We start from the raw sequence: 22,291 nt of genomic DNA, 5'->3' as shown, positions 1-22,291 counted from the left end.
TATGCAAACCAAATTTTAGCATGCTCTATGTATTTCTTCATTAATGGGTGCAAAGCATATGATGCAAGAGCTTAATCATGAGCACAACAATTGCCAAGTATCACATTACCCAAGACATTTATAGCAATTACTACATGTATCATTTTCCAATTCCAACCATATAACAATTTAACGAAGGAGAAACTTCGCCATGAATACTATGAGTAGAAACCAAGGACATACTTGTCCATATGCTACAGCGGAGCGTGTCTCTCTCCCATAAAGTGAATGCTAGGATCCATTTTATTCAAACAAAACAAAAAACAAAAACAAACCGACGCTCCAAGAAAAAGCACATAAGATGTGATGGAATAAAAATATAGTTTCAGGGGAGGAACCTGATAATGTTGTCGATGAAGAAGGGGATGCCTTGGGCATCCCCAAGCTTAGACGCTTGAGTCTTCTTGATATATGCAGGGGTGAACCACCGGGTGCATCCCCAAGCTTAGAGCTTTCACTCTCCTTGATCATGTTGCATCATACTCCTCTCTTGATCCTTGAAAACTTTCTCCACACCAAACTCGAAACAACTCATTAGAGGGTTAGTGCACAATATAAATTGACATATTCAGAGGTGACACAATCATTCTTAACACTTCTGGACATTGCATAATGCTACTGGACATTAGTGGATCAAAGAAATTCATCCAACATAGCGAAAGAGGCAATGCGAAATAAAAGGCAGAATCTGTCAAAACAGAACAGTTCGTATTGACGAATTTTAAAATGGCACCAAACTTGCTCAAATGAAAATGCTCAAATTGAATGAAAGTTGCGTACATATCTGAGGATCATGCACGTAAATTGGCTTAATTTTCTGAGTTACCTACAGGGAGGTGGACCCAGATTCGTGACAGCAAAGAAATCTGGAACTGTGCAGTAATCCAAATCTAGTACTTACTTTTCTATCAACGGCTTAACTTGGCACAACAAAACACAAAACTAAGATAAGGAGAGGTTGCTACAGTAGGAAACAACTTCCAAGATATAAAATAAAAACAAAGTACTGTAGGTAAAAACATGGGTTGTCTCCCATAAGCGCTTTTCTTTAACGCCTTTCAGCTAGGCGCAGAAAGTGTGTATCAAGTATTATCAAGAGACGAAGTGTCAACATCATAATTTGTTCTCATAATAGGAATCAAAAGGTACCTTCATTCTCTTTCTAGGAAGTGTTCCATACCTTTCTTGAGAGGAAATTGATATTTTATATTACCTTCCTTCATATCAATAATAGCACCAACAGTTCGAAGAAAAGGTCTTCCCAATATAATGGGACAAGATGCATTGCATTCAATATCCAAGACAACAAAATCAACGGGAACAAGGTTATTGTTAACGGTAATGCGAACATTATCAACTTTCCCCAAAGGTTTCTTTGTAGAATGATCAGCAAGATTAACATCCAAATAACAATTTTTCAGCGGTGGCAAGTCAAGCATATTATAAATTTTCTTAGGCATAACAGAAATACTTGCACCAAGATCACATAAAGCATTACAATCAAAATCTTTAATCTTCATCTTAATGATGGGCTCCCAACCATCCTCTAGCTTTTTAGGAATAGAGGCTTCGCGCTCTAGTTTCTCTTCTCTAGCTTTTATAAGAGCATTTGTAATATGATGTGTAAAAGCCAAATTTATAGCACTAGCATTAGGACTTTTAGCAAGTTTTTGCAAGAACTTTATAACTTCAGAGATGTGGCAATCATCAAAATTCAAACCATTATAATCTAAAGCAATGGGATCATCATCCCCAATGTTGGAAAAAATTTCAGCAGCTTTATCACGACGAGTTTCAATGAGTTTTAGCGATTTCGGGCAGTTTTCGCGCTTTGCATTAGAAGTGGAAACATTGCTAACACCAATTCTTTTATTAGTATGAGTAGGAGGTGCAGCAAAATGTGTAGCATTAGCATTACTAGTGGTGGTAATAGTCCAAACTTTAGCTATATTCTTTTCTTTAGCTAGTTTTTCATTTTCTTCTCTATCCCACCTAGCACGCAGTTCAGCCATTAATCTTATATTCTCATTAATTCTAATTTGAATGGCATTTGCTGTAGTAGTAATTTTATTATGATGATTCTCATTAGGCAAAACTTTTGATTTCAAAAGATCAACATCAGCAGCAAGACTATCGACTTTAGAAGCAAGTATATCAATTTTCCCAAGCTTTTCTTCAACAGATTTGTTAAAAGCAGTTTGTGTACTAATAAATTCTTTAAGCATGGCTTCAAGTCCAGGGGTGAACTCCTATTATTGTTGTAAGAATTCCCATAAGAATTACCATAGCCGTTGCCATTATTATAAGGATATGGCCTATAGTTGTTACTAGAATTGTTCCGGTAAGCATTGTTGTTGAAATTATTATTTTTAATGAAGTTTACATCAACATGTTCTTCTTGTGCAACCAATGAAGCTAACGGAACATTATTAGGATCAATATTAGTCCTATCATTCACAAGCATAGACATAATAGCATCAATCTTATCACTCAAGGAAGAGGTTTCTTCGACAGAATTTACCTTCTTACCTTGTGGAGCTCTTTCCGTGTGCCATTCAGAGTAATTGATCATCATATTATCAAGAAGCTTTGTTGCTTCACCAAGAGTGATGGACATAAAGGTACCTCCAGCAGCTGAATCCAATAAATTCCGTGAAGAAAAATTTAGTCCTGCATAGAAGGTTTGGATGATCATCCAAGTAGTCAGTCCATGGGTTGGGCAATTTTTAACCAGAGATTTCATTCTTTCCCAAGCTTGAGCAACATGTTCAGTATCTAATTGTTTAAAATTCATTATGCTACTCCTCAAAGATATAATTTTAGCAGGGGGATAATATCTACCAATAAAAGCATCCTTGCATTTAGTCCATGAATCAATACTATTCTTAGGCAGAGATAGCAACCAATCTTTAGCTCTTCCTCTTAATGAGAAAGGGAACAATTTTAATTTAATAATATCACCATCTACATCTTTATATTTTTGCATTTCACATAATTCAACAAAATTATTAAGATGGGCAGCAGCATCATCAGAACTAACACCAGAAAATTGCTCTCGCATAACAAGATTCAGTAAAGCAGGTTTAATTTCAAAGAATTCTGTTGTAGTAGCAGGTGGAGCAATAGGTGTGCATAAGAAATCATTATTATTTGTGGTTGTGAAGTCACACAACTTAGTGTTTTCAGCGTTGGCCATTTTAGCAACAGTAAATAAAACAAACTAGATAAAGTAAATGCAAGTAAACTAATTTTTTTGTATTTTTGATATAGCAAACAAGATAGCAAATAAAGTAAAACTAGCAACTAATTTTTTTGTATTTTGATTTAGTGCAGCAAACAAAGTAGTAAATAAAACTAAGCAAGACAAAAACAAAGTAAAGAGATTGAGAAGTGGAGACTCCCCTTGCAGCGTGTCTTGATCTCCCCGGCAACGGCGCCAGAAAAAGAGCTTGATGGCGTGTATTTCACACGTTCGTTGGGCAACCCCAAGAGGAAGGTATGATGCGCACAGCAGCAAGTTTTCCCTCAGAAAGAAACCAAGGTTTATCGAACCAGAAGGAGCCAAGAAGCACGTTCAAGGTTGATGGCAGCGGGATGTAGTACGGCGCAACACCAGGGATTCCGGCGCCAACGTGGAACCTGCACAACACAACCAAAGTACTTTGCCCCAACGAAACAGTGAGGTTGTCAATCTCACCGGCTTGCTGTAACAAAGAGTTAACCGTATTGTGTGGAAGATGATTGTTTGCGAGAAAACGGTAGAACAAGTATTGCGGTAGATTGTATTTCAAGTAAAGAGAATTGGACCGGGGTCCACAGTTCACTAGAGGTGTCTCTCCCATAAGACGAACAGCATGTTGGGTGAACAAATTACAGTTGGGCAATTGACAAATAAAGAGAGCATGACCATGCACATACATATCATGATGAGTATAGTGAGATTTAATTGGGCATTACGACAAAGTACATAGACCGCCATCCAACTGCATCTATGCCTAAAAAGTCCACCTTCAGGTTATCATCCGAACCCCTTCCAGTATTAAGTTGCTAACAACAGACAATTGCATTAAGTATGGTGCGTAATGTAACTAGTGACTACATCCTTGAACATAGCACTAATGTTTTATCCCTAGTGGCAACAGCACAACACAACCTTAGAACTTTCTGTCACTGTCCCAGGTGTCAATGCAGGCATGAACCCACTATCGAGCATAAGTACTCCCTCTTGGAGTTACAAGCATCTACTTGGCCAGAGCATCTACTAGTAACGGAGAGCATGCAAGATCATAAACAACACATAAGCATAACTTTGATAATCAACATAACAAGTATTCTCTATTCATCGGATCCCAACAAACGCAACATATAGAATTACAGATAGATGATCTTGATCATGTTAGGCAGCTCACAAGATCCGACAATGATAACACAATGGGGAGAAGACAACCATCTAGCTACTGCTATGGACCCATAGTCCAGGGGTAGACTACTCACACATCACACCGGAGGCGACCATGGCGGCGTAGAGTCCTCCGGGAGATGATTCCCCTCTCTGGCAGGGTGCCGGAGGCGATCTCCTGGATCCCCCGAGATGGGATCGGCGGCGGCGGCGTCTCTGGAAGGTTTTCCGTATCGTGGTTCTCGGTACTGGGGGTTTCGTCACGGAGACTTTTTATAGGCGGAAGGGCAGGTCAAGAGGCGGCACAGGGGCCCCACACTACAGGCCGGCGCGGCCAAGGGGGGGCCGCGCCGCCCTATAGTGTGGCCCCTCCGTGGCCCCTCTTCGTCTCTCCTTCGGACTTCTGGAAGCTTCGTGAGAAAATAGGCCCCTGGGCTTTGATTTCGTCCAATTCCGAGAATATTTCCTTACTAGGATTTCTGAAACCAAAAACAGCAGAAAACAGCAAGCGCACTTCGGCATCTTGTTAATAGGTTAGTTCCAGAAAATGCACGAATATGACATAAAGTGTGCATAAAACATGTAGATAACATCAATAATGTGGCATGGAACATAAGAAATTATCGATACGTCGGAGACGTATCAATGACCCACAAGTATAGGGGATCGCAGCCGTCTTCGCGGGTAGTAAAACCCAATTTATTGATTCGACACAAGGGGAGACAAAGAATACTTGAAAGCCTTAACAGCGGAGTTGTCAATTCAGCTGCACCTGGAAACAGACTTGCTCGCAAGAGTTTATCAGTAGTAACAGTTTTATAGCAGTAGCAGTAGTGAAATAGTAGCAGCAGAGTAGCAGAGAAAGCAGTAGTGATTATAGTAAACAGCAGGATTAAAATACTGTAGGCACGGGGACAGATAACGGGCGTTGCATGGATGAGAGAAACCCATGTAACAATCATAGCAGGGCATTTGCAGATAATAATAAAACGGTGTCTAAGTACAAAGCAATCAATAGGCATGTGTTCCAAATATAGTTGTACGTGCTCGCAATGAGAAACTTGCACAACATCTTTTGTCCTACCAGCCGGTGGCAGCCGGGCCTCAAGGGAATCTACTGGATATTAAGGTACTCCTTTTAATAGAGTACCGGAGCAAAGCATTAACACTCCGTGAACACATGTGATCCTCACATCACTACCATCCCCTCCGGTTGTCCCGATTTCTATCACTTCGGGGCCATTGGTTCCGGATAGCGACATGTGTATACAACTTGCAGGTAAGATCATAAACAATGAATATCATGATGAAACAATAACATGTTCAGATCTGAGATCATGGCACTCGGGCCCTAGTGACAAGCATTAAGCATAACAAGTTGCAACAATGTCATCAAAGTACCAATTATGGACACTAGGCACTATGCCCTGACAATCTTATGCTATTACATGACCAATCTCATCCAATCCCTACCATCCCCTTCGGCCTACAGCGGGGGGAATTACTCACACATGGATGGGGGAAACATGGCTGGTCGATGGAGAGGCGTCGGTGGTGATGATGGCGATGATCTCCTCCAATTCCCCGTCCCGGCAGAGTGCCAGAACGGAGACTTCTGGCTCCTGAGACGGAGTTTTGCGATTTGGCGGCGTTCTGGAGGGTTTCTGGCGACTTCGGCTTCTCGGTCGCGATTTTTAGATCGAAACACCTTAAGTAGTCCAGAGGAGGGCGTCGGAGGCCAGACGCTAGGGCGGTGCGCCCCCCTCCTGGGCCGCGCCGGCCTAGTGTCTGGGGCCCTCGGGCCTCCACCTGGCTTGCCCTTCTGGCTCCGTGAGTCTTCTGGAAAAATAAGACCTTTCGCATAAATTCCGAGTATTTTCCTGAAAGTTGGATTTCTGCACAAAAACGAGACACCAGAACAGTTCTGCTGAAAACAGCGTTAGTCCGCGTTAGTTGTATCCAAAACACACAAATTAGAGGCAAAACAATAGCAAAAGTGTTCGGGAAAGTAGATACGTTTTGGACGTATCAACTCCCCCCAAGCTTAGCTTATTGCTTGTCCTCAAGCAATTCAGTTAACAACTGATGCGATAAAAGAACTTTCACGAACACATTTGTTCATATGATGTATATATTCTCATGCTATGGCTAACACTTAGGCAATTCATAATAAGATGCATGCAAATAAGATCATCTAACAGCTATGTCAACCATGGAGAGGTACCAACAATTAATAATAAGCATCATGAATCATGTCTATAAGCAGGATTGCAATATTCATAAAAGAGTATGATAAAATGGTATCTCGCTTGCCCATATTTGATCAGCAAAACATAAATGCTCAGGCACCTCTGAAGTTCGTAGAAAGACTAGAAGTAGTGATTGTCAAAGATAAAAGTATCAAAGTTATACCACAATCAATCATATTTTGAGACAAGCATATTGTACTAAGAATGACAGTTGTGCTCTCAAGATAGTGCTCAAAGAAAGGATGGAGACACAACATAAAAATAAAAGATTGACCCTTCGCAGAGGGAAGCAGGGATTAACATGCGCTAGAGCTTTTCATTTTTAAAACAGGAGTAAAATTATTTTGAGAGGTGTTTGTTGTTGTCAACGAATGGTAATGGGTACACCAACTACCTTGCCAACCGGACTTCCAAGAGCGGCTCCCATGAATTATTTTTATGTTTATGTGGCACTCCTTCCAACCTTTCTTTCACAAACCATGGCTAACCGAATCCTCGGGTGCTCGCCAACAATCTCATACCCTGAAGGAGTGCCTTTTTATTTTAGTTTTATTATGATGACTGATACGTCCAATTTGCATCACTATTCTATATCATAATTTGCTGTTATTCATTGATATATTTCATATTTGGACACAATACTTATGTTATTTCATCTATTTTGCATGTTTCATCATTATTGGAGGATCAAGCACCGGAGCCAGGATTCTGCTGGAAAAAGCACCGTCAGAACGCAATATTTCAGAAGATCAACTGTGGAAGGAAATTATACCAAAAATACTATTTTTCCAGATGACGAAGGAAGCCAGAAGGGGGAGCCGAGGGGACCCAAGGTGGGCCCAGACCATAGGCCGGCGCGGCCCATGGCCTGGCCGCGCCACCTGGTGAGGAGGGGGCCCCACAACCCCTCTCGCCTCCTTTTCTTCGCGAAATCCTTCGTCCCGAAGACCTAAGCCACAAAGGGTACCTCGCGAAGAGTTACAGCCGCCTCTGCGGGGCGGAGAACACCAGAGAGAAAAGAGCTCTCCGGCGGCTGAGATCCGCCGGGGAAATTCCCTCCCGGAGGGGGAAATCGACGCCATCGTCACCATCATCGAGCTGGACATCATCTCCATCCCCATCACCATCATCTCCACCATCATCACCGCCGTCTCCACCGCTGCACATCGTCACCGCCGTAGCAATTTGGGTTTGATCTTGATTGTTTGATAGGGGAAACTCTCCCGGTATTAATTTCTACTTGTTGTTGATGCTATTGAGTGAAACCATTGAACCAAGGTTTATGTTCAGATTGTTATTCATCATCATATCACCTCTGATCATGTTCCATATGATGTCTCGTGAGTAGTTCGTTTAGTTCTTGAGGACATGGGTGAAGTCTAAATGTTAGTAGTGAACCATGGTTGAGTAATATTCAATGTTATGATATTTAAGTTGTGGTGTTATTCTTCTAGTGGTGTCATGTGAACGTCGACTACATGACACTTCACCTTCATGGGCCTAGGGGAATGCATCTTGTATTCGTTTGCTAATTGCGGGGTTGCCGGAGTGACAGAAACCTAAACCCCCGTTGGTATATCGATGCAGGAGGGATAGCAGGATCTCAGAGTTTAAGGCTGTGGTTAGATTTATTCTTAATTACTTTCTTGTAGTTGTGGATGCTTGCAAGGGGTATAATCACAAGTTTGTATTAGTCCTAGGAAGGGCGGTACATTAGCATAGGTTCACCCACACAACACTTATCAAAACAATGAAGATTAATTAGCCGTATGTAGCGAAAGCACTAGACTAAAATCCCGTGTGTCCTCAGGAACGTTTGGTCATTATAAGTAAACAACCCGGCTTGTCCTTTGTGCTAAAAAGGATTGGGCCACTCGCTGCAATTGTTACTCTCGCACTTTACTTATTCGTACTTTATTCATCTGTTACATTAAAACCCTCTGAATACTTGTCTGTGAGCATTTACAGTGAATCCTTCATCGAAACTGCTTGTCAACACCTTCTGCTCCTCGTTGGGATCGACATTCTTACTTATCGAAGATACTACGATACACCCCCTATACTTGTGGGTCATCAAGACTATTTTCTGGCGCCGTTGCCGGGGAGTGAAGCGCTATTGGTAAGTGGAATTGGTAAGGGAAACTTTTACTGTTAGTGCTGATTTTATTTCTGCCTGCTGCTATAATTCATTATGGAGAGATCTTCTCTCGAATGTTTGTTTGGAAAATCTACTACTACTGCAAAGGTAGTGGATAAGGCGCCAGGTGAGGAAGAGATACCATACAAAATACCTATGAAAATTATTGAACGTGTAGTGGATAACCGTTATACAGGGGATGGAACTGTCCACCCTGGAGATCATTTACTCTTCTTACATGAATTATGCGGTTTATTCAAGTGTGCAGGTATTGCTATGGATGAAGTGAGGAAGAAACTATTCTCTATATCGTTGTCTGGTAAAGCGGCGCATTGGTATAAATTACTGGATAATGGGGATTCTCTTGAATGGAATGCTATTGTGCCCCGGTTTTATTCTAAGTTCTATCCTCCAAGTGAAATTCATAAGGACCGGAACCGCATATATAATTTTTGTCCTCATGATGGAGAGAGTATTGCCCAAGCGTGGGGGAGATTGAAGTCTTTAATGCTCAAATGCCCCATTCATGAGCTTCCTGGTAATGTTATTATTGATAATTTCTATGCAAGACTTTCTTTTGAAGACAAGACCTTGCTGGATACTTCTTGTTCTGGATCATTCACGCGCAATAAGGAAGAGTTTAAAAGGGACCTTCTTAATCGGATCCAGGAAAATACTGAAGGATGGGAAATCGACAAAGAAAGAGAATCAGGTATAAATTATGATTACAAATGCATTGAAGCTTTTATGGATACTGATAAATTTCGTAATATGAGTGCTACTTATGGTCTTGATTCTCAAGTTGCTGCAAATCTTTATAAAGCTTTTGCCTCTCATTATGAGTTGCCTAAGAAGAATTTTGATAAGTATCATGAACCGTATAAAGATAAAATTGATTCATCTATTAATAAATGCGTTGTAGTTGAAACTGTTGATCATGTTATTCCTGAAGCTTATATTGAAAAAACTCCTTTCCCTGCTAAAATGAAGGAGTACTCTGTTATAAATAGTGCGGTTCATAAAAGTGAAAAGAAACCTATAGAACCTGAAGAACAAATAAAAGTTGAACCTGTTGTTGCAATAGTTAAAGATCTTGTGACTGAAAATGTGGAGGATGGTCATATTATTTTCTGTGAAGATGCTTCTAATATTGTTTCACATCCTAATAAACCCAAACAAGTTAGTGTTCCTATGCTATCAGTTAGAATTGGTGATCATTGCTATTATGGTTTATGTGATATTGGTGCAAGTGTTAGTGCTATTCCTTATGAGCTTTACACGGAGATTATGCACGAAATTGATTCTTGTGAACTTGAAGATATTGATGTGGTTATTCAGCTGGCTAATAGAGAAACTATTTCTCCAATTGGTATTGTTCGAGATGTGGAAGTTCTATGTGGTAAGATTAAATATCCTGCCGACTTTTTGGTACTTGGTTCTGCTGCTAGTGATTATTGTCCTATCATTTTTGGTAGACCTTTTCTAAATACTTGTGGAGCTATTATAGATTGCAAGAAAGAGAAAATTTTGACTAAATTTGCTGGTGAATCTTATGAGTTTAACTTCTCTAAATTTACCAAAACTCCTTATAAAGCTAATTTGCCTAATGATGATTTTAAATTTGAAAAGTGTGCATCTATTGTTCTTGTTCCTAATAATCCTTTGCAGCAACATTTAGAGAATAGCGAGAGTGAAGTTTTTAGGAAAGAAAGAGATGAGCTTGAGGAAATTTTTCTTCGCCAACCTATTCTTAAGCATGATTTACCGGTGGAAGATCTGGGTACAACACCGCCACCAAAGGAAGATCCTGTCTTTGATTTAAAACCTTTGCCTGATAATCTTAAATATGCTCATATTGATGATAAGAAAATATATCCTGTTATTATTAGTTCTAAGCTTACAGAGTTTGAAGAAGAAAGGCTATTGGAAATATTGAAGAAACACCGAGGTGCTATTGGCTACACTCTTGATGACTTGAAGGGGATTTCTCCCTCTATTTGCCAACACGCCATTAATATGGAAGATGATGCGAAGCCTGTTGTTGAACCTCAGCGTCGTCTAATTCCTAAGATGAAGGATGTGGTAAGAAATGAGGTATTACGACTTCTTGAAGCTGGTATTATATATCCTATTGCTGATAGTAGATGGGTTAGTCTTGTGCATTGTGTTCCTAAGAAAGGAGGAATGACTGTTGTGCCTAATGATAATGATGAGCTCATACCTCAAAGAGTAGTTGTAGGTTATAGAATGTGCATTGATTTTCGTAAAGTTAATAAAGTTACTAAGAAAGATCATTATCCTTTGCCTTTTATTGATCAAATGTTAGAAAGGTTATCCAAAAATACTCATTTTTGCTTTCTTGATGGTTATTCTGGGTTTTCACAAATTGCTGTTAAAACTAAGGATCAAGAGAAAACCACTTTCACTTGTCCCTATGGAACCTATGCTTATAGACGTATGCCTTTTGGTTTATGTAATGCTCCTGCTACTTTTCAAAGATGCATGTCTGCTATTTTTCATGGCTTTTGCGAGAGTATTGTAGAGGTATTCATGGATGATTTTTCTGTCTATGGGAATTCTTTTGATAATTGTTTGCGGAACCTTGATAAAGTTTTGCAGAGATGTGAAGAAACTAACCTTGTTCTTAATTGGGAGAAATGCCACTTTATGGTTAATGAAGGAATTGTATTGGGACATAAAATTTCCGAGAGAGGTATTGAAGTTGATAGAGCTAAAGTTGAAGCAATAGAGAAGATGCCCTATCCTAGGGATGTTAAAGGTATTCGTAGTGTTCTTGGTCATGCTGGGTTTTATAGGAGGTTTATTAAAGACTTCTCTAAGATTTCAAAGCCTCTTACTAATCTTCTTCAAAAAGATGTACCTTTTGTTTTTGATGATGATTGTAAGGAAGCTTTTGAAACTCTAAAGAAAGCCTTAACAACTGCTCCTATAGTTGAACCTCCTGATTGGAACTTACCATTTGAAATTATGTGTGATGCTAGTGATTTTGCTGTAGGCGTGATGTCTACACCCCCTCCTTTTCCTGTAGACAGTGTTGGGCCTCCAAGAGCAGAGGTTTGTAGAACAGCAGCAAGTTTTCCCTTAAGTGGATCACCCAAGGTTTATCGAACTCAGGGAGGAAGAGGTCAAAGATATCCCTCTCATGCAACCCTGCAACCACAAAGCAAGAAGTCTCTTGTGTCCCCAACACACCTAATAGGTGCACTAGTTCGGCGAAGAGATAGTGAAATACAGGTGGTATAAATAAGTAGTAGCAACGGCACCAGAAAAGTGCTTTGCCCAGGACAGTAAACAAGCAGTAGTAACGCAGCAGTAGTAACGCAGTAAAACAGTAAACAAGCAGCGATAGCAGTATTTAGGAACAAGGCCTAGGGATTAGACTTTCACTAGTGGACACTCTCAACATTGATCACATAATATAATAGATAAATGCATACTCTACACTCTCTTGTTGGATGATGAACACATTGCGTAGGATTACACGAACCCTCAATGCCGGAGTTAACAAGCTCCACAATTCAATGTTCATATTTAAATAACCTTAGAGTGCAAGATAGATCAACAACTAAACCAAGTACTAACGTAGCATGCACACTGTCACCTTCATGCTAAGAAAGGAGGCATAGATCACATCAATACCATCATAGCAATAGTTAACTTCATAATCTACAAGAGATCATAATCATAGCCTACGCCAAGTACTAACACGGATGCACACACTGTCACCATTACACCGTGCAGGAGGAATAAAACTACTTTAATAACATCACTAGAGTAGCACATAGATAAATTGTGATACAAAACTCATATGAATCTCAATCATGTAAAGCAGCTCATGAGATTATTGTATTGAGGTACATGGGAGAGAGATGAACCACATAGCTACAGCGGAGCCCTCAGCCTCGGGGGTGGATTACTCCCTCCTCATCATGGAGGCAGCGATGGCGGTGAAGATGGCGGTGAAGACGGTAGTGGAGATGGCTCCGGGGGCAATTCCCCGTCCCGGCAGGGTGCCGGAACAGCGACTTCTGTCCCCCGAATTGGACTTTCGCGATGGCGGCGGCTCTGGATGGTTTTCTCTGTTTCCGTCGAACTGGTCGATGTTTTTAGGTCAGGGACGAATATATAGGCGGAGAGGCGGCGCAAGGAGGCGGCTGGGGCCCCCACACCATAGGCCGGGCGCGGCCGAGGGGCCACCGCGCCGCCTTCTGGTGTGGGCCCCCTGCTGCCCGCCTCCGACTCTCCTTCGGTGTTCCGGAAGCTTCCGGGAATTCTAAGACTTTCGGTGTTGATTTCGTCCGATTCCGAAAATATTTCCTTACTAGGATTTCTGAAACCAAAAATAGCAGAAAACAACAACTGGCCTTTCGGCATCTCGTCAATAGGTTAGTTCCGGAAAACGCATAAATATGACATAAAATGTGAACAAAACATGTCGGTATTGTCATAAAACAAGCATGGAACATCAGAAATTATAGATACGTTGGAGACGTATCAGCATCCCCAAGCTTAGTTCCTACTCGTCCTCGAGTAGGTAAACGATAAAAGATAATTTCTGAGTTGACATGCTCCCAACATAATCTTAATCATACCATTGTAAAGCTTATGAGATGAATGCAGCGATTCGAAACAATGTAAATGCAATGAGTAAACAATTGAATCATATAGCAAAGACTTTTCATGAATAGTACTTTCAAGACAAGCATCAATAAGTCTTGCATAAGAGTTACTCATAAAGCAATAAATTCTTAGTAAAAGGTATTGAAGCAACACAATGGAAGATTAAGTTTCAGCGGTTGCTTTCAACTTGTAACATGTATATCTTATGGATAGTTGTCAATGCAAAGCAATATAACAAGTGCAATAAGCAAGCATGTAAGAATCAATGCACAGTTAACACAAGTGTTTGCTTCTAAGATAGAGAGAAATGGGTAAACTGACTCAACATAAAAGTAAAAGAAAAGGCCCTTCGCAGAGGGAAGCATTGATTGCTATATTTGTGCTAGAGCTTTGGTTTTGAAAGCAAGAAACAATTTTGTCAACGGTAGTAATAAAGCATATGTATCATGTAAATTATATCTTACAAGTTGCAAGCCTCATGCATAGTATACTAATAGTGCCCGCACCTTGTCCTAATTAGCTTGGACTACCGGAATTATCGCAATGCACATGTTTTAACCAAGTGTCACAAAGGGGTACCTCCATGCCACCTGTACAAAGGTCTAAGGAGAAAGCTCGCATTGGATTTCTCACTATTGATTATTCTCAACTTAGACATCCATACCGGGACAACATAGACAACAGATAATGGACTCCTCTTTTATGCATAAGCATGTAGCAACAATTAATTTTCTCATATGAGATTGAGGATATATGTCCGAAACTGAAACTTCCACCATGGATCATGGCTTTAGTTAGCGGCCCAATGTTCTTCTCTAACAATATGCACGCTCTAACCATAAGGTGGTAGATCGCTCTTACTTCAGACAAGACGAACATGCATAGCAACTCACATGAAATTCAACAAAAGGTAGTTGATGGCGTCCCCAGGAACATGGTTATCGCACAACGAGCAACTTAATAAGAGATAAAGTGCATAAGTACATATTCAATACCACAATAGTTTTTAAGCTATTTGTCCCATGAGCTATATATTGCAAAGGTAGAGGATAGAATTTTAAAGGTAGCACTTCAAGCAATTTACTTTGGAATGGCGGAGAAATACCATGTAGTAGGTAGGTATGGTGGACACAAATGGCATAGTGGTTGGCTCAAGGGTTTTGGATGCATGAGAAGTATTCCCTCTCGATACAAGGCTTAGGCTAGCAAGGTTGTTTGAAGCAAACACAAGCATAAGCTAGTACATCAAAACTTACATAAAAGACATATTACAAGCATTATAAGACTATACATCGTCTTCCTTGTTGTTCGAACACCTCACTAGAAAATATCTAGACTCTAGAGAAACCACTCATGCAAACCAAATTTTAACAAGCTCTATGTATTTCATCACTAATAGGTGCAAAGTATATGATGCAAGAGCTTAAACAAGAGCACAACAATTGCCAAATATCAAGTTATTCAAGACATCATACCAATTACTACATGTAGCATTTTCCGTTTCCAACCATATAACAGTTAACGAAGCAGTTTCAACCTTCGCCATGAAAATTAAAGGCCAAGAACACATGTGTTCCTATGAACCAGCGGAGCGTGTCTCTCTCCCACACAAGCATTTATTCAAACAAGAACAAAAACAAGAAACATACAGACGCTCCAAGTAAAGTACATAAGATGTGACCGAATAAAAATATAGTTTCAAGAGAAGGAACCTGATAATTTGTCGATGAAGAAGGGGATGCCTTGGGCATCCCCAAGCTTAGATGCTTGAGTCTTCTTGAAATATGCAGGGGTGAACCACCGGGGCATCCCCAAGCTTAGGCTTTTCACTCTTCTTGATCGCATTGTATCATCCTCCTCTCTTGACCCTTGAAAACTTCCTTCACACCAAACTCAAAACAACTCATTAGAGGGTTAGTGCATAATCAAAAATTCACATGTTCAGAGGTGACACAATCATTCTTAACACTTCTGGACATTGCTCAAAGCTACTGGAAGTCAATGGAACAAAGAAATCCATCCCACATAGCAAAAGAAGCAATGCGAAATAAAATGCAGAATCTGTCAAAACAGAACAGTCCGTAAAGACGAATTTTATTGAGGCACCAGACTTGCTCAAATGAAAATGCTCAAATTGAATGAAAGTTGCGTACATATCTGAGGATCACTCACGTAAATTGGCATAATTTTATGAGTTTCTGATGGCGTGTAACTCGCACGTTCGTTGGGAACCCCAAGAGGAAGGTATGATGCGCACAGCAGCAAGTTTTCCCTCAGAAAGAAACCAAGGTTTATCGAACCAGGAGGAGCCAAGAAGCACGTTGAAGGTTGATGGCGGCGGGATGTAGTGCGGCGCAACACCAGGGATTCCGGCGCCAACGTGGAACCTGCACAACACAACCAAAGTACTTTGCCCCAACGAAACAGTGAGGTTGTCAATCTCACCGGCTTGCTGTAACAAAGGATTAACCGTATTGTGTGGAAGATGATTGTTTGCAGAAAACAGTAGAACAGTATTGCAGTAGATTTTATTTCAGTGTAGAGAATTGGACCGGGGTCCACAGTTCACTAGAGGTGTCTCTCCCATAAGATAAACAGCATGTTGGGTGAACAAATTACAGTTGGGCAATTGACAAATAAAGAGGGCATGACCATGCACATACATATTATGATGAGTATAGTGAGATTTAATTGGGCATTACGACAAAGTACATAGACCGCCATCCAGCATGCATCTACGCCTAAAAAGTCCACCTTCAGGTTATCATCCGAACCCCCTCCAGTATTAAGTTGCTAACAATAGACAATTGCATTAAGTATTGCGCGTAATGTAACTAGTAACTACATCCTTGAACATAGCACTAATTTTTTATCCCTAGTGGCAACAGCACATCCACAACCTTAGAACTTTCACATCCTTGTCCCGAGATATCAATGGAGGCATGAACCCACTATCGAGCATAAATACTCCCTCTTGGAGTTACAAGCATCTACTTGGCCAGAGCATCTACTAGTAACGGAGAGCATGCAAGATCATAAACAACACATAGACATAACTTTGATAATCAACATAACAAGTATTCTCTATTCATCGGATCCCAACAAACGCAACATATAGAATTACAGATAGATGATCTTGATCATGTTAGGCAGCTCACAAGATCCGACAATGAAGCACAATGGGGAGAAGACAACCATCTAGCTACTGCTATGGACCCATAGTCCAGGGGTAGACTACTCACACATCACTCCGGAGGCGACCATGGCGGCGTAGAGTCCTCGGGAGATGATTCCCCTCTCCGGCGGGGTGCCGGAGGCGATCTCTGGATCCCCGAGATGGGATCGGCGGCGGCGGCGTCTACGGAAGGTTTTCCGTATCGTGGCTCTCGGTCGGGGGTTTCGCAACGGAGGCTTTAAGTAGGCGGAAGGGCAGGTCAGAGGCGGCACGAGGGCCCCACACCACGGGGCCGCGCGGCCGTGGGGGGGCCGCGCCGCCCTAGGGTGTGGCCACCTCGTGGCCCCGCTTCGTCTCCTCTTCGGACTTCGGAAGCTTCGTGGCAAAATAGGACCCCGGGCGTTGATTTCGTCCAATTCCGAGAATATTTCGTTACTAGGATTTCTGAAACCAAAAACAGCAGAAAACAAAGAATCGCACTTCGGCATCTTGTTAATAGGTTAGTTCCGAAAATGCACGAAAATGACATAAAGAGTGCATAACACATGGAGATAACAACAACACTGGGGCATGGAACCGACGAAATTATCGATACGTCAGAGACGGATCAGCCTCCCCAAGCTTGGATTACGCTCGTCCCGAGCGTGTAAAACGATAACACAGATAATTTACGGAGTGACATGCCATCATAACCTTGATCATACTATTTGTAAAGCATATGTAGTGAATGCAGCGATCAAAACAATGTATATGACATGAGTAAACAAGTGAATCATAAAGCAAAGACTTTTCATGAATAGCACTTCAAGACAAGCATCAATAAGTCTTGCATAAGAGTTAACTCATAAAGCAATAATTCAAAGTAAAGGTATTGAAGCAACACAAAAGAAGATTAAGTTTCAGCGGTTGCTTTCAACTTGTAACATGTATATCTCATGGATATTGTCAACATAGAGTAATATAATAAGTGCAATAAGCAAATATGTAGGAATCAATGCACAGTTCACACAAGTGTTTGCTTCTTGAGGTGGAGAGAAATAGGTGAACTGACTCAACATTGAAAGTAAAAGAATGGTCCTCCATAGAGGAAAAGCATCGATTGCTATATTTGTGCTAGAGCTTTGATTTTGAAAACATGAAACAATTTTGTCAACGGTAGTAATAAAGCATATGTATCATGTAAATTATATCTTACAAGTTGCAAGCCTCATGCATAGTGTACTAATAGTGCCCGCACCTTGTCCTAATTAGCTTGGACTACCGGATCATCGCAATGCACATGTTTTAACCAAGTGTCACAAAGGGGTACCTCTATGCCGCCTGTACAAAGGTCTAAGGAGAAAGCTCGCATTGGATTTCTCGCTATTGATTATTCTCAACTTAGACATCCATACCGGGACAACATAGACAACAGATAATGGACTCCTCTTTTATGCATAAGCATGTAACAACAATTAATAATTTTCTCATATGAGATTGAGGATATATGTCCAAAACTGAAACTTCCACCATGGATCATGGCTTTAGTTAGCGGCCCAATGTTCTTCTCTAACAATATGCATGCTTAACCACAAGGTGGTAGATCTCTCTTACTTCAGACAAGACGAACATGCATAGCAACTCACATGAAATTCAACAAAGAGTAGTTGATGGCGTCCCTAGTGAACATGGTTATCGCACAACAAGCAACTTAATAAGAGATAAAGTGCATAATTACATATTCAATACCACAATAGTTTTTAAGCTATTTGTCCCATGAGCTATATATTGCAAAGGTGAATGATTGAATTTTAAAGGTAGCACTCAAGCAATTTACTTTGGAATGGCGGAAAATACCATGTAGTAGGTAGGTATGGTGGACACAAATGGCATAGTGGTTGGCTCAAGTATTTTGGATGCATGAGAAGTATTCCCTCTCGATACAAGGTTTAGGCTAGCAAGGCTTATTTGAAACAAACACAAGGATGAACCGGTGCAGCAAAACTCACATAAAAGACATATTGAAAACATTATAAGACTCTACACCGTCTTCCTTGTTGTTCAAACTCAATACTAGATATTATCTAGACCTTAGAGAAACCAAATATGCAAACCAAATTTTAGCATGCTCTATGTATTTCTTCATTAATGGGTGCAAAGTATATGATGCAAGAGCTTAAACATGAGCACAACAATTGCCAAGTATCACATTACCCAAGACATTTATAGCAATTACTACATGTATCATTTTCCAATTCCAACCATATAACAATTTAACGAAGAAGAAACTTCGCCATGAATACTATGAGTAGAAACTAAGGACATACTTGTCCATATGCTACAGCGGAGCGTGTCTCTCTCCCATAAAGTGAATGCTAGGATCCATTTTATTCAAAACAAAACAAAAACAAAAACAAACCGACGCTCCAAGCAAAGCACATAAGATGTGATGGAATAAAAATATAGTTTCAGGGGAGGAACCTGATAATGTTGTCGATGAAGAAGGGGATGCCTTGGGCATCCCCAAGCTTAGATGCTTGAGTCTTCTTAGTATATGCAGGGGTGAACCACCGGGGCATCCCCAAGCTTAGAGCTTTCACTCTCCTTGATCATGTTGCATCATACTCCTCTCTTGATCCTTGAAAACTTCCTCCACACCAAACTTAGAACAACTCATTAGAGGGTTAGCGACAATAAAAATTAACATGTTCAGAGGTGACACAATCATTCTTAACACTTCTGGATATTGCATAAAGCTACTGGACATTCATGGATCAAAGAAATTCATCCAACATAGCAAAAGAGGCAATGCGAAATAAAAGGCAGAATCTGTCAAAACAGAATAGTTCGTATTGACGAATTTTATCGAGGCACCAGACTTGCTCAAATGAAAATGCTCAAATTGAATGAAAGTTGCGTACATATCTGAGGATCACTCACGTCAATTGGCATAATTTTCTGAGTTACCTACAGGGAAAACAGCCCAGATTCGTGACAGCAAAGAAATCTGTTTCTGCGCAGTAATCCAAATCTAGTATGAACTTTTCTATCAACGACTTTACTTGGCACAACAAAACACTAAACTAAGATAAGGAGAGGTTGCTACAGTAGTAAACAACTTCCAAGACACAAAATAAAAACAAAGTACTGTAGGTAAAAACATGGGTTGTCTCCCATAAGCGCTTTTCTTTAACGCCTTTCAGCTAGGCGCAGAAAGTGTGTATCAAGTATTATCGAAGGATGGGGTTTCTACAGCGGGGTGTGGATTTTTCTCAACTATGCATATTATCTTTTCTATGTGAGTTTCAGAGGCTCCCTTTTCATTAGTCTTGGGCTTGCTACTCTCATCAAACAAATCTTCAGGAACAATCCAATCAAAATTCTTTTCTAGTGCCTCACACATTCCCAAGAGCTTGCAAGGTATTGATGTTTTAATATCCCCCTCATAATTAACTTTATTAGTGTACTTTTTTCTATCCTTTTCCATCTTCTCAAGGGTACTGGCAAAGTTGGTATAAGAGCCTAGCATATTATATTTAGTGAAAACTTTTCTAGCTTCTCTCGCTATTCCCCCAAATTCTTTAAGAAGGGTTTCTAATACAAAATCTTTCTTTTCTCCTTCTTCCATATCACTGAGTGTAAGAAACATATGTTGAATCACAGGATTAAGATTAACAAATCTAGCTTCTAACGCGTGTACTAAAGAAGCAACAGCAATTTCATAAGTGGGAGCAAGTTCTACCAAGTGTCTATCTTCAAAATCTTCGACCGTACTAATATGAGTGAAAAAATCTTCTATATTGTCTTTCCCAAGGATAGACCCTCGACCTACCGGTACATCTTTAAGAACAAACTTAGGAGGAAACATGATGAAATAAGTAAAGTAAATGCAAGTAACTAATTTTTTTGTGTTTTTAATGTAGAGTGCAAGACAGTAAATAAAGCAAACTAGATAAAGTAAATGCAAGTAACTAATTTTTTTGTGTTTTTGATATAGCAAACAAGATAGCAAATAAAGTAAAACTAGCAACTAATTTTTTTTGTATTTTGATTTAGTGCAGCAAACAAAGTAGTAAATAAAACTAAGCAAGACAAAAACAAAGTAAAGAGATTGAGAAGTGGAGACTCCCCTTGCAGCGTGTCTTGATCTCCCCGGCAACGGCGCCAGAAAAAGAGCTTGATGGCGTGTAACTCACACGTTCGTTGGGAACCCCAAGTGGAAGGTATGATGCGCACAGCAGCAAGTTTTCCCTCAGAAAGAAACCAAGGTTTATCGAACCAGGAGGAGCCAAGAAGCACGTTGAAGGTTGATGGCGGCGGGATGTAGTGCGGCGCAACACCAGGGATTCCGGCGCCAACGTGGAACCTGCACAACACAACCAAAGTACTTTGCCCCAACGAAACAGTGAGGTTGTCAATCTCACCGGCTTGCTGTAACAAAGGATTAACCGTATTGTGTGGAAGATGATTGTTTGCAGAAAATAGTAGAACAAGATTGCAAAGAGATTGTATTTCAGTGTAGAGAATTGGACCGGGGTCCACAGTTCACTAGAGGTGTCTCTCCCATAAGATAAACAGCATGTTGGGTGAACAAATTACAGTTGGGCAATTGACAAATAAAGAGGGCATGACCATGCACATACATATTATGATGAGTATAGTGAGATTTAATTGGGCATTACGACAAAGTACATAGACCGCCATCCAACATGCATCTATGCCTAAAAAGTCCACCTTCAGGTTATCATCCGAACCCCCTCCAGTATTAAGTTGCTAACAACAGACAATTGCATTAAGTATTGCACGTAATGTAACTAGTAACTACATCCTTGAACATAGCACTAATGTTTTATCCCTAGTGGCAACAGCACATCCACAACCTTAGAACTTTCTGTCACTGTCCCAGATATCAATGGAGGCATGAACCCACTATCGAGCATAAATACTCCCTCTTGGAGTTACAAGCATCTACTTGGCCAGAGCATCTATTAGTAACGGAGAGCATGCAAGATCATAAACAACACATAGACATAACTTTGATAATCAACATAACAAGTATTCTCTATTCATCGGATCCCAACAAACGCAACATATAGAATTACAGATAGATGATCTTGATCATGTTAGGCAGCTCACAAGATCCGACAATGAAGCACAATGGGGAGAAGACAACCATCTAGCTACTGCTATGGACCCATAGTCCAGGGGTAGACTACTCACACATCACTCCGGAGGCGACCATGGCGGCGTAGAGTCCTCCGGGAGATGATTCCCCTCTCCGGCAGGGTGCCGGAGGCGATCTCCTGGATCCCCCGAGATGGGATCGGCGGCGGCGGCGTCTCTGGAAGGTTTTCCGTATCGTGGCTCTCGGTACTGGGGGTTTCGCAACGGAGGCTTTAAGTAGGCGGAAGGGCAGGTCAGGAGGCGGCACGAGGGCCCCACACCACAGGGCCGCGCGGCCAAGGGGGGGGCCGCGCCGCCTAGGGTGTGGCCACCTCGTGGCCCCACTTCGTCTCCTCTTCGGACTTCGGAAGCTTCGTGGCAAAATAGGACCCTGGGCGTTGATTTCGTCCAATTCCGAGAATATTTCGTTACTAGGATTTACGAAACCAAAAACAGCGAGAAAACAAAGAATCGGCACTTCGGCATCTTGTTAATAGGTTAGTTCCAGA

The sequence above is a fragment of the Lolium perenne genome, chromosome 7, assembly GCF_019359855.2.
Source record: "Lolium perenne isolate Kyuss_39 chromosome 7, Kyuss_2.0, whole genome shotgun sequence".
Taxonomy (NCBI): Eukaryota; Viridiplantae; Streptophyta; class Magnoliopsida; order Poales; family Poaceae; genus Lolium; species Lolium perenne.
Note: the sequence above shows the minus strand (reverse complement) of the source record.